Source organism: Cryptomeria japonica, unplaced genomic scaffold (assembly GCF_030272615.1).
Source record: "Cryptomeria japonica unplaced genomic scaffold, Sugi_1.0 HiC_scaffold_452, whole genome shotgun sequence".
Taxonomy (NCBI): domain Eukaryota; kingdom Viridiplantae; phylum Streptophyta; class Pinopsida; order Cupressales; family Cupressaceae; genus Cryptomeria; species Cryptomeria japonica.
Window position 1 is genome coordinate 1,279 of NW_026729272.1, and position 16,222 is coordinate 17,500.

Consider the following 16,222-nt stretch of genomic DNA (forward strand, 5'->3'; position numbering starts at 1 on the left):
GAGGATGCTCGAGAACACTACCTCCCCTATATAAGTTATTTGTCCGATTCTCAAGCAGCCGAAGTCTGGTCATCGAATCGGGTCAAAGACCACAACTTCCGACTTTACCCACAATGCAAGTCATCGAATCGAACATCGGCCCCCGAGTCGGACTCCATGCGTATGTCAGGTCATCGGACCCAAATTCCGCCTTCCTGCGCATGGCGGGCCATCAATATCAACTCGGTCATCGGACCCAAACTCCGCCTTTTTGCGTATGGCACGCCTTCAAATCGGTCATCGGACCCAAATTCCGCCTTCCTGTGCATGGCGGGCCATCAACATCAACTCGGTCATCGGACCCAAATTCCGCCTTTCTGCGCATGGCACGCCATCAACTCGGTCATCGGACCCAAATTCCGCCTTCCTGCGCATGGCAGGTCATCGGACACAAATTCAGACCTCGCCAATATGCCTACGTATCGAATCGGTCATCGGACCCAACTTCCGACTTCATCCATACTGTAGGGTCTTTGAGGTTGGCGCGGTGCGCTCAACCCAGGGAGTCGACCCATCGAAGCATACACCTCCCCTATATAAGCTATTTGTCCGATTCCCACACCTGTGTAGTTTGCACCTCTGACCAGGACATCGACCCCAACTTCCGAACTCGACTGCAACGACGGCACCAGCGCCTTGGTGCGCACCTTGCGACGCACAGTCCCAACATTCGCCTTCCTGCACATGGCAGGTCATCGGACCCAAATTCCGACCTCGCGAGTATGCCTACATATCGAATCGGTCATCGGACCCAACTTCCGACTTCATCCATACCGTAGGGTCTTTGAGGTTGGCGCGGTGCGCTCAACCCGGGGAGTCGACCCAACGAAGCATACACCTCCCCTATATAAGCTATTTGTCCGATTCCCACACCTGTGTAGTTTGCACCTCCGATCAAGACATCGACCCCAACTTCCGAACTCGCCTCCAACGACCGAACCAGCGCCTTGGTGCGCACCTTGCAACGCACAGTGCCAACATTCGCCTTCCTGCACGTGGCAGGTCATCGGACCCAAATTCCGACCTCGCGAGTATGCCTACATATCGAATCGGTCATCGGACCCAACTTCCGACTTCATCCATACCGTAGGGTCTTTGAGGTTGGCGCGGTGCGCTCAACCCGGGGAGTCGACCCAACGAAGCATACACCTCCCCTATATAAGCTATTTGTCCGATTCCCACACCTGTGTAGCTTGCACCTCCGATCAGGACATCGACCCCAACTTCCGAACTCGACTAAAAAGACCGCACCAGCGCCTTGGTGTGCACCTTGCAACGCACAGTGTCAACATTCGCCTTCCTGCACATGGCAGGTCATCGGACCCAAATTCCGACCTCATGAGCATACCTACTAATCGAATCGGTCATCGGACCCAACTTCCGACTTCATCCATACCGTAGGGTCTTTGAGGTTGGCGCGGTGCGCTCAACCTGGGGAGTCGACCCATCGAAGCATACACCTCCCCTATATAAGCTATTTGTCCGATTCCGACACCTGTGTAGTTTGCACCTCCGCTCAGGACATCGACCCCAACTTCCGAACTCGCCTGCAACGACCGAACCAGCGCCTTGGTGCGCACCAAAAGTGCGCACTTTTGGAGGGCACTTTTGTGCGCTCCAAAGGTGCGCACTTTTGGAGGGCACTTTTCTGCGCTCCAAAGGTGCGCACTTTTGGAGGGCACTTTTTGGAGGGCACTTTTCTGCGCTCCAAAGGTGCGCACTTTTGGAGGGCACTTTTTGGAGGGCACTTTTCTGCGCTCCAAAGGTGCGCACTTTTGGAGGGCACTTTTTGGAGGGCACTTTTCTGCGCTCCAAAGGTGCGCACTTTTGGAGGGCACTTTTTGGAGGGCACTTTTCTGCGCTCCAAAGGTGCGCACTTTTGGAGGGCACTTTTTGGAGGGCACTTTTCTGCGCTCCAAAGGTGCGCACTTTTGGAGGGCACTTTTTGGAGGGCACTTTTCTGCGCTCCAAAGGTGCGCACTTTTGGAGGGCACTTTTTGGAGGGCACTTTTCTGCGCTCCAAAGGTGCGCACTTTTGGAGGGCACTTTTTGGAGGGCACTTTTCTGCGCTCCAAAGGTGCGCACTTTTGGAGGGCACTTTTTGGAGGGCACTTTTCTGCGCTCCAAAGGTGCGCACTTTTGGAGGGCACTTTTTGGAGGGCACTTTTCTGCGCTCCAAAGGTGCGCACTTTTGGAGGGCACTTTTTGGAGGGCACTTTTCTGCGCTCCAAAGGTGCGCACTTTTGGAGGGCACTTTTGTGCACTCCAAAGGTGCGCACTTTTGGAGGGCACTTTTCCTGTGCTCCAAAGGTGCACACCTAGGTGAGCACCTTCGACCACACCTTGTAGCACACCAAACTCTGACTTTCGACTTCATCCGCAATGCAGGGTCTTTGAGGTTGGCGCAATGCGCACAACCAGGGGAGTCGACCCATCAAACCCAACACCTCCCCTATATAAGCTATTTGTCTGATTCTCATACATGCGTAGCCTGCAGGAGCAATTAGGACATCGACCCCAACTTTCGGCTTCTAAACGAAAACAAGGTCTTTGAGGTTGGTGTAATGCGAACAACTAGGGGAGTCAACCCATCAAACCCAACACCTCCCCTATATAAGCTATTTGTCTGATTCTCATACATGTGTAGTCTACAGGAGCAATTAGGACATCGACCCCAACTTTTGACTTCTTAACGAAAACAAGGTCTTTGAGGTTGACGTAATGCGCACAACCAGGGGAGTCGACCCATCAAACCCAACACCTCCCCTATATAAGCTATTTGTCCGATTCTCATACATGTGTAGCCTGCAGGAGCCATTAGGACATTGACCCCAACTTTTGACTTCTTAACGAAAACAAGGTCTTTGAGGTTGGCGTAATGCGCACAACCAAGGGAGTTGACCCATCAAACCCAACACCTCCCCTATATAAGCTATTTGTCTGATTCTCATACATGTGTAGCCTGCAACAACGATTAGGACATCCACCCCAACTTCTGAATTCGTCTGCGTTGACCGCACCAAAGGTGCACGCCTTGGTGCTCACCAAAATCCGACTTCCGACTTCTTCTGCTATGCGGGGTCTTTGAGGTTGGCGCAGTGCGCACAACCAGGGGAGTCAACCCACCGAATGCAACACCTCCCCTATATAAGCTATTTGTCTGATTCTCATACATGCGTAGACTGCAGCAATGATTAGGACATCCACCCCAACTTTTGACTTCTTAAACAAGACAGGGTCTTTGAAGTTGGTGCAGTGCACACAACCAGGGGAGTCGACCCATCAAACGCAACACCTCCCCTATATAAAGCTATTTGTCCGATTCTCATACGTGTAGTCTGCAGCAGCGATTAGGACATCGACCCCAACTTCCGAATTCGTTTGCATTGACCGCACCAAAGGTGCACGCCTTGGTGTGCACCCTGGAGTGCACTTTGGTGCTCACCTCGGTGCACACTTTGGTGTGCACCTCGGTGTGCACCAAAGGTGCGCACCTTGGAGCGCACCAAAGGTGTACACTTTGGAGCGCACCACATAGGGTCTTTGAGAGGTTGGCGCAGTGCGCACACCAAGGTGGGTGTTGAGGTGCGTGCCGAGGTGGGTGGGTGCTAGGGTGCGCTCCATGGTGGGTGCCAGGGTGGGTGCGTGCTAGGGTGGATTCCAAAGAGGGTCATAGGGTGGGTGCCAAGGTGGGTTGGTGATATAGTGGGTTCAAAGGTGGGTACTAGGGTGGGTTCCAAGGTGGGTCACAAGTTGGGTGCCAGGATGCGTGGGTGTTAGGTTGGGTGCCAAGGTGGGCTCCTGCGTGGGTGGGTGCTAGGGTGGGTTTCAAGGTGGACGCGAGGGCGGGTGCCAAGGTGGGTAACAAGTTGGGTGTTAGGATGGGTGAGTGCTAGAGTGGGTGCCAAGGTGGGTGGGTGCTAAGGTGGATGCCAAGGTGGTTCACAGGGTGGGTGGGTTCTAGGGTGAGTTCCAAGGTGGGTCACAGGTTCAGTGCTAGGGTGGGTGTCAAGGCGGGTGTCGAGGTGCCTGGGTGCTAGGGTGTGGATGCCAATGTGGGTCATAGGGTGGGTACTAGGGTGGGCTGCAATGTGGGTGCCAAGGTGGGTAACATGCTCGGTGGGTTCTAAATTGGGTGCCAGGGTGGGTGTGCACCCACCTTGCCCGAGGTGGGTGCCAAGGTGCCAGTGTGGGTGGGTGCTAAGGTGGATGCCAAGGTGGGTGAGAAGGTGGGTGATAGGTTGAGTGGTAGGATGGGTGGGTGCCAAGATGGGTCACAGGGTGGGTGCAAGGGTGGGTAGGTGCTAGGGTTGGTGTCAGGGTGGGTGGGTGCTAGGTTGGGTTCCAAGGTGGGTGCGAGGGTGAGTGTCAAGGTGGGTCACAGGTTAGGTGCTAGGATGGGTGAGTGCTAGGGTGCAAAGGTGCCAGGGTGGGTGCTAGGATGGGTCGATGCTAGGGTGAGTGGCAAGGTGGGTCCACAAGTGTCAAGGTGGGTGCCGAGGTGGGTGCCAAGTCGGCGACTGCTATGGTGGATGCCAAGGTGGGTCACGGGGTGGGTGCCAAGTTGCTAGGTTGGGTTCCAAGGTGGGTGCCAACGTGGGTGCTAGGGTGCGTGGGTTAAAGGGTGTGTCACAACGTGGGTGCCAGGATGGGTGCGCACCCACACTGGCCAAGACGGGTGCGGGTGCAAGGTTGGGTTCCAAGCCCGGTCACAGGCTGGGTGCTAGGATGGGTGGGTGCCAAGGTGGGCACCAGGGTGGGTGCACCCACCCTGGCCAAGGTGGGTCACGGGGTGGGTCCTAGGGTGGGTAACGGGGTGGGTACTAAGGTGCGTGCCAAGGTGGGTCATAGGGTGGGTGCCAAGGTGGGCACCAGGGTGGGTGTGCACCAACCCTAGCCAGGGTAGGTCACGGGGTGGTTGTCGGGGTGGGCGTCAAGGAGCCAAGGTGGGTGGCAAGTAGCCAAGTTGCGTGCCAAGGTGGGTGTCGGGGTGGGTGCCAAGGATCCAAGGTGGGTGCCAAGGAACCAAGGTGGGTGTCTGGGTGGGTGCCGAGGTGGGAGCCAGGGTGGGTCCCAAGGTGAGTGCAAAGGTGGGTGCCAGGGTCAAGGTGAGTGCCAATGTGGGTTCCAAGGTGCCAGGGTCAGGGTGAGTGCCAATGTGGGTTCAAAGGTGCTAAGTTGGGTGCGAGGTTGGGTGCGAGGGTGGGTGGGTGCCAAGGTGTGCTAGGTGGAAGCCCGGGTGGGTCGGCATCCCATGGGTGTCGAGTTGGGTGCCTGATGGGTGCTTCTTGTCAAGTTTTAGTCGTCGGGACTCATTTCGAGCCTTAGAGGTCGTTTCTTGTCCGGTTGCCCTGTCTTCGACCTGGGAACCCAATTTTGGTCCTCGGGTCCCATTTTTTTTTGTCTCGCATCCCACTTTTGGCCTGTGGCCTTTTCGGGGTCGATTCTCGTTTTGGGCATCAGAGCATGTTTCTTCTCCTAAAACCCAATATTTGTTTATTAAGTCTCGGAACACATTTTTGTTCTCGTGGACCCATCATGGGTCTTGGAACGCATTTGTGGTCCTTGGGTCCCATTTTGCATCCCGAAACTTGTGTTTTGGTGCTTGATCCCTATTTTGGGTGCCCACCTTGCACCAAGTGCGCACCCGGGGCAAACCGAGCGCCTTGGTGCACCGGGGCAAGATCGAGCGTGCACCCGAGGCGCCCCGAACATGCACCAAGGTGCACTCGGCCCACATGTGAGCGCAGGTCGTTGCGCCCGAGGTGGTGTGTGGGCACCGCGTTGCAGACGGGACACTGCACGCACACGACGCCCCCTCCAGGTGCACGCACGTAGGCCGGGCCGGGTGCACACCCGACGCCCTAGCAAGGTGCGCGCACCCGGGCAGGGCTCACACTTGGCGAACGGGGCGCACTTCGCGAGGGAGGGTGTGCACCTCGACGGGGGTGGGTGGCCGGGGTGGATTCGCACGTGGGTCGCGGTTTGCTAAGTACACACTGCGACAAGCTCATAACGGGTGCGATCATACCAGCGTTAGTGCACCGGATCCCATCAGAACTCCGCAGTTAAGCGCGCTTGGGCCGGAGTAGTACTGGGATGGGTGACCTCCCGGGAAGTCCCGGTGTTGCACCCTTTTTTAGTTTTTCGCCGGGCGTCGCAATGCTATTTGAATAAACCTTTTGCCCGTTTGCGTTCTCGTCGGGGCCGGGCCGGGCCGGGGTGCGCTGCCCGCACTACCGCGCGCGCGGGGGCGACACCGAGCGCGCACCCGAGGCGCCCCGAGCACACAGGCCACGGTGCAACCCGGGCGTTGTGCGCGCACCCCGGTGCGCCCGAGGTGCTGCGCGCGCACCCAGGTGAAATCGGTGTGCACCTCGGCCAGTGCGCGCTCGGTCGAGTCGCGCACGTTGGCCAAGGTGCACGGTGATGTTTCTTACTCTAAGGTTCCGCACCAGACGCCCGGGACAGGTGAGCGAAGCTGGGCGGGGCCGGGTGCGCGGCCGGGGCAGGTGCACGCAGCTGGAGAGAGCTTTGGAGCACACTTCGGAGCGCACCAATGATGCGCTCCATTCAAAAGTTTCCTGAAAAGGCAAAAAAAGTTGAGATTATAGAATTTCCCACTTGAGAGATTGTAAAAAAAAAAAATTTAAAATGAAGGAAACGCGGGTGCCAAGGTGTGCGCAGCCCAGCCAAGGTGTGCGCACCAAGGCGCCCACCCTGGCGAAGGTGCACGCAAGGTGCGCACCCGAGGCAAACCGGACAATTAACCCAACTTTCGACTTCGCGCGCACCTTGGAGCGCACTTCGGAGCGCTCCTTGGTGCGCACCAATCTTGGGCACCTCGGAGTGCACCATGGCGCCCACCAAGGTGCGCACCCGGGGCAAACCGAGCTCCGACTTCGTGCGCACCTTGGAGCGCACGAAAGGTGCGCACCATGGCGCCCACCAAGGTGCGCAGCCCAGCCAAGGCGTGCGCATCAAGGTGCGCACCCTGGCGAAGGTGCGCACCCGGGGCAAACCGAGCTCCGACTTCGTGCGCACCTTGGAGCGCACAAAAGGTGCGCAACCCAGCCAAGGTGTGCGCACCCCGGTCAAACCGAGCTCCGAATCGTGCGCACCAGAGGTGCACGCCATCGTGCGCACCTTGGAGCACACTTCGGAGCCCTCCTTGGTGCGCGCCGATGTTGCGCACCTCGGAGCGCACCCGGGGAAAACAATGCAATTAACCCGACTTTCGACTTCGTGGGCACCTCGGAGCGCTCTCGGGTTCGCACCTCGGAGCACACCGAGGTGCGCACCTTTGATGCGCTGCCTTCACCAATTTCCAGAAAAGGCAAGAAAACATTGAGAAGGTGTGCGCACCGAGGTGCCCACCCTGGCGAAGGTGCACGCGAGGTGCGCACCCGGGGCAAACCGGGCTCCGACTTCGTGCACGCCGCACCTTGGAGCACACTTCGGAGCGCTCCTTGGTGCGCACCAGGGCGCGCAACCCAGCCGAGGTGCCCACCCCGGCGAAGGTGCACGCGAGGTGCGCACCCGGGGCAAACCGGGCTCCGACTTCGTGCACGCCATGGTGCCCACCGCGGCGAAGGTGCACGCGAGGTGCGCACCCGGGGCAAACCGGGCTCCGACTTCGTGCACGCCGCACCTTGGAGCACACTTCGGAGCGCTCCTTGGTGCGCACCATGGTGCCCACCAGGGCGCGCAACCCCGCCGAAGGTGCACGCGAGGTGCGCACTCGGGGCAAACCGGGCTCCGACTTCGTGCACGCCGCACCTTGGAGCACACTTCGGAGCGCTCCTTGGTGCGCACCATGGTGCCCACCAGGGCGCGCAACCCCGCCGAAGGTGCACGCGAGGTGCGCACCCGGGGCAAACCGGGCTCCGACTTCGTGCACGCCATGGTGCGCACCGCGGCGAAGGTGCGCACCCGGGGCAAACCGGGCTCCGACTTCGTGCACGCCGCACCTTGGAGCACACTTCGGAGCGCTCCTTGGTGCGCACCAGGGCGCGCAACCCAGCCGAGGTGCCCACCCCGGCGAAGGTGCACGCGAGGTGCGTACCCGGGGCAAACCGGGCTCCGACTTCGTGCACGCCGCACCTTGGAGCACACTTCGGAGCGCTCCTTGGTGCGCACCATGGTGCCCACCAGGCCGCGCAACCCAGCCAAGGTGTGCGCACCAAGGTGCACGCGAGGTGCGCACCCGGGGCAAACCGGGGTCCGACTTCGTGCACGCCGCACCTTGGAGCACACATCGGGGCGCTCCCGGGTTCGCACCGGCGTTGCGCACCGTGGTGGGCACCTCGGAGCACACCAAGGTGGGCAGCGAGGTGCGCACCTTTGATGCGATGCCTTCACTAATTTCCATAAAAGGCAAAAAAAAAACGAGATTTTAAAATTTCCGTTTTGAAAGATAGTGAGAAAAAGGGAATGCTGGTGCCATCTTGAGCCCGCCCTGGTGCGCAGCCCAGCCAAGGTGTGCGCACCAAGGTGCCCACCCTGGCGAAGGTGCGCGCCCGGGCAATTAACCCAACTTCCAACTTCGCGCGCGCCAGGGTGGGAGCGCACCCAACAACCGGGCCTGGGAAGAGCCAATGCGAGAAACCCCACCAAACGCTCTGACAAAAAAAGAGGGGGCGCTCCAGTAACCCCGCTTCGGAGCGCACCCTGGGCAAACCCAGCCAAGGTGCCCACCCCGGCCAAGGTGCAGGCGAGGTGCGCACCCGGGGCAAACCGGGCTCCGACAACGTGCACGCCGCACCTTGGAGCACACTTCGTAGCGCTCCCGGGTGCGCACCTCAGAGCACACCAAGGTGGGCAGCGAGGTGCGCACCTTTGATGCGCTGCCTTCACTAATTTCCAGAAAAGGCAAAAAAAAAAGGAGATTTTAAAATTTCCGTTTTGAAAGATAGTGAAAAAAACGGAACGCGCGTGCCATCTTGAGCCCGCCCTGGTGCGCAGCCCAGGTAAGGTGCCCACCCTGGCAAAGGTGCGCACCCGGGCAATTAACCCTACTTCCGACTTCGTGCGCGCCAGGGTGGCAACCGGGCCTCGGAAGAGCCAATGCGAGAAACCCCACCAAACGCTCCGACAAAAAAAGAGGCGGCGCTCCAATAACCCCGCTTCGGAGCGCAGCCGGGGCAAACCCAGCCAAGGTGCCCACCCCGACGAAGGTGCACGCGAGGTGCGCACCCGGGGCAAACCGGGCTCCGACAACGTGCACGCAGCACCTTGGAGCACACTTCGAAGCACTCCCGGGTGCCCACCGGCGTTGCGCACCGTGGTGGGCAGCGAGGTGCGCACCTTTGATGCGCTGCCTTCACTAATTTCCAGAAAAAGGCAAAAAAAAATGAGATTTTAAAATTTCCGTTTTGAAAGATAGTGAAAAAAAAGGAACGCGGGTGCCATCTTGAGCCCGCCCTGGTGCGCAGCCCAGGCAAGGCATGCGCACCAAGGTGCCCACCCGAGGTGCACACCCGGGGCAAACCGGGCTCCGACTTCGTGCAGGCCGCACCTTGGAGCACACTTCGGAGCGCTCCTTGGTGCGCACCATGGTGCCCACCAGGGCGCGCAACCCAGCCAAGGTCTGCACACCAAGGTGCCCACCCCGGCGAAGGTGCACGCGAGGTGCGCACCCGGGGCAAACCGGGCTCCGACTTCGTGCACGCCATGGTGCCCACCGCGGCGAAGGTGCACGCGAGGTGCGCACCCGGGGCAAACCGGGCTCCGACTTCGTGCACGCCGCACCTTGGAGCACACTTCGGAGCGCTCCTTGGTGCGCACCATGGTGCCCACCAGGGCGCGCAACCCAGCCAAGGTGTGCGCACCAAGGTGCACGCGAGGTGCGCACCCGGGGCAAACCGGGGTCCGACTTCGTGCACGCCGCACCTTGGAGCACACATCGGAGCGCTCCCAGGTTCGCACCAGCGTTGCGCACCTTTGATGCGCTGCCTTCACTAATTTCCAGAAAAGGCAAAAAAAAACGATATTTTAAAATTTCCGTTCTGAAAGATAGTGAAAAAAACGGAACGCGGGTGCCATCTTGAGCCCTTCCTGGTGCGCAGCCCAGGCAAGTTGTGCGCACCAAGGTGCCCACCCTGGCGGAGGTGCGCGCCCGGGGCAAACCGGGCTCCGACTTCGTGCACTGCATGGTGCCCACCAAGGCGCGCAACCCAGCCAAGGTGCCCACCGCAGCGAAGGTGCACGCGAGGTGCACACCCGGGGCAAACCGGGCTCCGACTTCGTGCACGCCGCACCTTGGAGCACACTTCAGAGCGCTCCTTGGTGCGCACCAGGGCGCGCAACCCAGCCGAGGTGCCCACCCCGGCGAAGGTGCACGCGAGGTGCGCACCCGGGGCAAACCGGGCTCCGACTTCGTGCACGCCATGGTGCCCACCGCGGCGAAGGTGCGCACCCGGGGCAAACCGGGCTCCGACTTCGTGCACGCCGCACCTTGGAGCACACTTCGGAGCGCTCCTTGGTGCGCACCATGGTGCCCACCAGGCCGCGCAACCCAGCCAAGGTGTGCGCACCAAGGTGCACGCGAGGTGCGCACCCGGGGCAAACCGGGGTCCGACTTCGTGCACGCCGCACCTTGGAGCACACATCGGGGCGCTCCCGGGTTCGCACCGGCGTTGCGCACCGTGGTGGGCACCTCGGAGCACACCAAGGTGGGCAGCGAGGTGCGCACCTTTGATGCGATGCCTTCACTAATTTCCATAAAAGGCAAAAAAAAAACGAGATTTTAAAATTTCCGTTTTGAAAGATAGTGAGAAAAAGGGAATGCTGGTGCCATCTTGAGCCCGCCCTGGTGCGCAGCCCAGCCAAGGTTTGCGCACCAAGGTGCCCACCCTGGCGAAGGTGCGCGCCCGGGCAATTAACCCAACTTCCAACTTCGCGCGCGCCAGGGTGGGAGCGCACCCAACAACCGGGCCTGGGAAGAGCCAATGCGAGAAACCCCACCAAACTCTCTGACAAAAAAAGAGGGGGCGCTCCAGTAACCCCGCTTCGGAGCGCACCCTGGGCAAACCCAGCCAAGGTGCCCACCCCGGCCAAGGTGCAGGCGAGGTGCGCACCCGGGGCAAACCGGGCTCCGACAACGTGCACGCCGCACCTTGGAGCACACTTCGTAGCGCTCCCGGGTGCGCACCTCAGAGCACACCAAGGTGGGCAGCGAGGTGCGCACCTTTGATGCGCTGCCTTCACTAATTTCCAGAAAAGGCAAAAAAAAAAGGAGATTTTAAAATTTCCGTTTTGAAAGATAGTGAAAAAAACGGAACGCGCGTGCCATCTTGAGCCCGCCCTGGTGCGCAGCCCAGGTAAGGTGCCACCCTGGCAAAGGTGCGCACCCGGGCAATTAACCCTACTTCCGACTTCGTGCGCGCCAGGGTGGCAACCGGGCCTCGGAAGAGCCAATGCGAGAAACCCCACCAAACGCTCCGACAAAAAAAGAGGCGGCGCTCCAATAACCCCGCTTCGGAGCGCAGCCGGGGCAAACCAAGCCAAGGTGCCCACCCCGACGAAGGTGCACGCGAGGTGCGCACCCGGGGCAAACCGGGCTCCGACAACGTGCACGCAACACCTTGGAGCACACTTCGAAGCACTCCCGGGTGCCCACCGGCGTTGCGCACCGTGGTGGGCAGCGAGGTGCGCACCTTTGATGCGCTGCCTTCACTAATTTCCAGAAAAAGGCAAAAAAAAATGAGATTTTAAAATTTCCGTTTTGAAAGATAGTGAAAAAAAAGGAACGCGGGTGCCATCTTGAGCCCGCCCTGGTGCGCAGCCCAGGCAAGGCATGCGCACCAAGGTGCCCACCCGAGGTGCACACCCGGGGCAAACCGGGCTCCGACTTCGTGCAGGCCGCACCTTGGAGCACACTTCGGAGCGCTCCTTGGTGCGCACCATGGTGCCCACCAGGGCGCACCCGGGGCAAACCGGGCTCCGACTTTGTGCACGCCGCACCTTGGAGCACACATCGGAGCGCTCCCAGGTTCGCACCAGCGTTGCGCACCTTTGATGCGCTGCCTTCACTAATTTCCAGAAAAGGCAAAAAAAAACGATATTTTAAAATTTCCGTTCTGAAAGATAGTGAAAAAAACGGAACGCGGGTGCCATCTTGAGCCCTTCCTGGTGCGCAGCCCAGGCAAGTTGTGCGCACCAAGGTGCCCACCCTGGCGGAGGTGCGCGCCCGGGGCAAACCGGGCTCCGACTTCGTGCACTGCATGGTGCCCACCAAGGCGCGCAACCCAGCCAAGGTGCCCACCGCAGCGAAGGTGCACGCGAGGTGCGCACCCGAGGTGCACACCCGGGGCAAACCGGGCTCCGACTTCGTGCACGCCGCACCTTGGAGCACACTTCAGAGCGCTCCTTGGTACGCACCAGGGCGCGCAACCCAGCCAAGGTGCTCACCCCGGCGAAGGTGCACGCGAGGTGCGCACCCGGGGCAAACCGGGCTCGGACTTCGTGCACGCCGCACCTTGGAGCACACATCGGAGCGCTCCCGGGTTCGCACCAGCATTGCGCACCTTTGATGCGCTGCCTTCACTAATTTCCAGAAAAGGCAAAAAAAAGAAAAAAATGAGATTTTAAAATTTCCGTTTTGAAAGATAGTGAAAAAAACGGAACGCGGGTGCCATCTTGAGCCCGCCCTGGTGTGCAGCCCAGGCAAGTTGTGCGCACCAAGGCACCCACCCTGGCCAAGGTGGGTCACGGGGTGGGTCCTAGGGTGGGTAACGGGGTGGGTACTAAGGTGCGTGCCAAGGTGGGTCATAGGGTGGGTGCCAAGGTGGGCACCAGGGTGGGTGTGCACCAACCCTAGCCAGGGTAGGTCACGGGGTGGTTGTCGGGGTGGGCGTCAAGGAGCCAAGATGGGTGGCAAGTAGCCAAGTTGCGTGCCAAGGTGGGTGTCGGGGTGGGTGCCAAGGATCCAAGGTGGGTGCCAAGGAACCAAGGTGGGTGTCTGGGTGGGTGCCGAGGTGGGAGCCAGGGTGGGTCCCAAGGTGAGTGCAAAGGTGGGTGCCAGGGTCAAGGTGAGTGCCAATGTGGGTTCCAAGGTGCCAGGGTCAGGGTGAGTGCCAATGTGGGTTCAAAGGTGCTAAGTTGGGTGCGAGGTTGGGTGCGAGGGTGGGTGGGTGCCAAGGTGTGCTAGGTGGAAGCCCGGGTGGGTCGGCATCCCATGGGTGTCGAGTTGGGTGCCTGATGGGTGCTTCTTGTCAAGTTTTAGTCGCCGGGACTCATTTCGAGCCTTAGAGGTCGTTTCTTGTCCGGTTGCCCTGTCTTCGACCTGGGAACCCAATTTTGGTCCTCGGGTCCCATTTTTTTTTGTCTCGCATCCCACTTTTGGCCTGTGGCCTTTTCGGGGTCGATTCTCGTTTTGGGCATCAGAGCATGTTTCTTCTCCTAAAACCCAATATTTGTTTATTAAGTCTCGGAACACATTTTTGTTCTCGTGGACCCATCATGGGTCTTGGAACGCATTTGTGGTCCTTGGGTCCCATTTTGCATCCCGAAACTTGTGTTTTGGTGCTTGATCCCTATTTTGGGTGCCCACCTTGCACCAAGTGCGCACCCGGGGCAAACCGAGCGCCTTGGTGCACCGGGGCAAGATCGAGCGTGCACCCGAGGCGCCCCGAACATGCACCAAGGTGCACTCGGCCCACATGTGAGCGCAGGTCGTTGCGCCCGAGGTGGTGTGTGGGCACCGCGTTGCAGACGGGACACTGCACGCACACGACGCCCCCTCCAGGTGCACGCACGTAGGCCGGGCCGGGTGCACACCCGACGCCCTAGCAAGGTGCGCGCACCCGGGCAGGGCTCACACTTGGCGAACGGGGCGCACTTCGCGAGGGAGGGTGTGCACCTCGACGGGGGTGGGTGGCCGGGGTGGATTCGCACGTGGGTCGCGGTTTGCTAAGTACACACTGCGACAAGCTCATAACGGGTGCGATCATACCAGCGTTAGTGCACCGGATCCCATCAGAACTCCGCAGTTAAGCGCGCTTGGGCCGGAGTAGTACTGGGATGGGTGACCTCCCGGGAAGTCCCGGTGTTGCACCCTTTTTTAGTTTTTCGCCGGGCGTCGCAATGCTATTTGAATAAACCTTTTGCCCGTTTGCGTTCTCGTCGGGGCCGGGCCGGGCCGGGGTGCGCTGCCCGCACTACCGCGCGCGCGGGGGCGACACCGAGCGCGCACCCGAGGCGCCCCGAGCACACAGGCCACGGTGCAACCCGGGCGTTGTGCGCGCACCCCGGTGCGCCCGAGGTGCTGCGCGCGCACCCAGGTGAAATCGGTGTGCACCTCGGCCAGTGCGCGCTCGGTCGAGTCGCGCACGTTGGCCAAGGTGCACGGTGATGTTTCTTACTCTAAGGTTCCGCACCAGACGCCCGAGACAGGTGAGCGAAGCTGGGCGGGGCCGGGTGCGCGGCCGGGGCAGGTGCACGCAGCTGGAGAGAGCTTTGGAGCACACTTCGGAGCGCACCAATGATGCGCTCCATTCAAAAGTTTCCTGAAAAGGCAAAAAAAGTTGAGATTATAGAATTTCCCACTTGAGAGATTGTAAAAAAAAAAAATTTAAAATGAAGGAAACGCGGGTGCCAAGGTGTGCGCAGCCCAGCCAAGGTGTGCGCACCAAGGCGCCCACCCTGGCGAAGGTGCACGCAAGGTGCGCACCCGAGGCAAACCGGACAATTAACCCAACTTTCGACTTCGCGCGCACCTTGGAGCGCACTTCGGAGCGCTCCTTGGTGCGCACCAATCTTGGGCACCTCGGAGTGCACCATGGCGCCCACCAAGGTGCGCACCCGGGGCAAACCGAGCTCCGACTTCGTGCGCACCTTGGAGCGCACGAAAGGTGCGCACCATGGCGCCCACCAAGGTGCGCAGCCCAGCCAAGGCGTGCGCATCAAGGTGCGCACCCTGGCGAAGGTGCGCACCCGGGGCAAACCGAGCTCCGACTTCGTGCGCACCTTGGAGCGCACAAAAGGTGCGCAACCCAGCCAAGGTGTGCGCACCCCGGTCAAACCGAGCTCCGAATCGTGCGCACCAGAGGTGCACGCCATCGTGCGCACCTTGGAGCACACTTCGGAGCCCTCCTTGGTGCGCGCCGATGTTGCGCACCTCGGAGCGCACCCGGGGAAAACAATGCAATTAACCCGACTTTCGACTTCGTGGGCACCTCGGAGCGCTCTCGGGTTCGCACCTCGGAGCACACCGAGGTGCGCACCTTTGATGCGCTGCCTTCACCAATTTCCAGAAAAGGCAAGAAAACATTGAGAAGGTGTGCGCACCGAGGTGCCCACCCTGGCGAAGGTGCACGCGAGGTGCGCACCCGGGGCAAACCGGGCTCCGACTTCGTGCACGCCGCACCTTGGAGCACACTTCGGAGCGCTCCTTGGTGCGCACCAGGGCGCGCAACCCAGCCGAGGTGCCCACCCCGGCGAAGGTGCACGCGAGGTGCGCACCCGGGGCAAACCGGGCTCCGACTTCGTGCACGCCATGGTGCCCACCGCGGCGAAGGTGCACGCGAGGTGCGCACCCGGGGCAAACCGGGCTCCGACTTCGTGCACGCCGCACCTTGGAGCACACTTCGGAGCGCTCCTTGGTGCGCACCATGGTGCCCACCAGGGCGCGCAACCCCGCCGAAGGTGCACGCGAGGTGCGCACTCGGGGCAAACCGGGCTCCGACTTCGTGCACGCCGCACCTTGGAGCACACTTCGGAGCGCTCCTTGGTGCGCACCATGGTGCCCACCAGGGCGCGCAACCCCGCCGAAGGTGCACGCGAGGTGCGCACCCGGGGCAAACCGGGCTCCGACTTCGTGCACGCCATGGTGCGCACCGCGGCGAAGGTGCGCACCCGGGGCAAACCGGGCTCCGACTTCGTGCACGCCGCACCTTGGAGCACACTTCGGAGCGCTCCTTGGTGCGCACCAGGGCGCGCAACCCAGCCGAGGTGCCCACCCCGGCGAAGGTGCACGCGAGGTGCGTACCCGGGGCAAACCGGGCTCCGACTTCGTGCACGCCGCACCTTGGAGCACACTTCGGAGCGCTCCTTGGTGCGCACCATGGTGCCCACCAGGCCGCGCAACCCAGCCAAGGTGTGCGCACCAAGGTGCACGCGAGGTGCGCACCCGGGGCAAACCGGGGTCCGACTTCGTGCACGCCGCACCTTGGAGCACACATCG

The 16,222-nt window shown here is 60.8% G+C and overlaps 2 non-coding genes across 2 annotated transcripts; both read left to right on the top strand.

The window, feature by feature from the left end:
- Window positions 1-6,056: 6,056 nt before the first annotated feature.
- LOC131871729 (5S ribosomal RNA) lies at window positions 6,057-6,175 on the top strand. Its single transcript, XR_009369935.1, has one exon. It is a non-coding gene; the product is annotated as a 5S ribosomal RNA (ribosomal RNA).
- Window positions 6,176-13,979: 7,804 nt separating this feature from the next.
- On the top strand, window positions 13,980-14,098 carry LOC131871740 (5S ribosomal RNA). The gene has a single exon (XR_009369946.1). It is a non-coding gene; the product is annotated as a 5S ribosomal RNA (ribosomal RNA).
- The last annotated feature ends 2,124 nt before the right edge of the window (window positions 14,099-16,222 follow it).